Raw genomic sequence first — 1640 nt, 5'->3', positions numbered from 1 at the left:
GGTTCTTAAGCACACTCTTTTTGCCTTGGATCACAACTTTATTTCTTTCTTTTTCTTTCTTTTTCTCTTTCTTTTTCTTCCCTTTTCTTTTCGAATTTTTTTTTATATTCACTGCTTTTTTTCTTGCTTCAAGAATCATTTTTATGATTTTTCAGATCCTCAGTAACATGTCTCCTTTTTCATCATTCTTTCAAGAGCCAAAATTCATGAACCACAAATTCAAAAGACATATGCACTGTTTAAGCATACATTCAGAAAACAAAAGCATTGCCACCACATCAAAATAATTAAACTGTTATAAAATTTAAAATTCATGCAATTCTTTTCTTTTTCAATTAAGCACATTTTTTATTTAAGAAAGGTGATGGATTCATAGGACATTCATAACTTTATAGACACTAAGACACTAATGATCACAAGACATAAACATAGATAAACATAAGCACTAAAATTCGAAAAACAGAAAAATAAAGAACAAGGAAATTAAAGAACGGGTCCACCTTAGTGATGGCGGCTTGTTCTTCCTCTTGAAGATCCTATGGAGTGCTTGAGCTCCTCAATGTCTCTTCCTTGTCTTTGTTGCTCCTCTCTCATGATTCTTTGATCTTCTCTAATTTCATGGAGGAGGATGGAATGTTCTTGGTGCTCCACCCTTAGTTGTCCCATGTTGGAACTCAATTCTCCTAGGGAGCTGTTTAGTTGCTCCCAATAGTTTTGTGGAGGAAAGTGCATCCCTTGAGGTATCTCAGGGATTTGATGATGAGAGGGGTCTCTTGTTTGCTCCATCCTTTTCTTAGTGATGGGCTTGTCCTCATCAATGGGGATGTCTCTCTCTATGTCAACTCCAACTAAATAACAGAGGTGACAAATGAGATGAGGAAAGGCTAACCTTGCCAAGGTAGAGGACTTGTCCTCCACCTTGTGAAGTTCTTGGGATATAACCTCATGAACTTCTATTTCTTCTCTAATCATGATGCTATGAATCATGATAGCCCGGTCTATGGTAACTTCGTACCGGTTGCTAGTGGGAATGATTGAGCGTTGGATAAACTCCAACCATCCTCTAGCCACGGGTTTGAGGTCATGCCTTCTCAATTGAACTGGCTTTCCTCTTGAATCTCTCTTCCATTGGGTGCCCTCTTCACATATGACCGTGAGGACTTGGTCCAACCTTTGATCAAAGTTGACCCTTCTAGTGTAAGGATGTTCATCTACTTGCATCATGGGCAAATTGAATGCCAACCTTACACTTTCCGGACTAAAATCCAAGTATTTCCCCCGAACCATAGTAAGATAATTCTTTGGATCCGGATTCACACTTTGATCATGGTTCTTGGTGATCCATGCATTGGCATAGAACTCTTGAACCATTAAGATTCCGACTTATTGAATGGGGTTGGTAAGAACTTCCCAACCTCTTCTTCAGAAGCTTTTGCCTTCCCTTTCCTCTTTCTAGAGGTTTCTCCGGCCTTGGATGCCATAAATGGTTATGGAAAAACAAAAAAAAGCAATGCTTTTACCACACCAAACTTAAAAGGTTTGCTCGTCCTCAAGCAAAAGAAGAAAGAAGGGAGTAGAAGAAGAAGAAATAGAGAAGATGGAGATGGCCTTGTGGTTCGGCCAAAGGGGGAAGAAGTAGA

This window comes from Arachis duranensis, chromosome 2 (assembly GCF_000817695.3).
Source record: "Arachis duranensis cultivar V14167 chromosome 2, aradu.V14167.gnm2.J7QH, whole genome shotgun sequence".
NCBI classification, from domain to species: Eukaryota; Viridiplantae; Streptophyta; class Magnoliopsida; order Fabales; family Fabaceae; genus Arachis; species Arachis duranensis.
Note: the sequence above shows the minus strand (reverse complement) of the source record.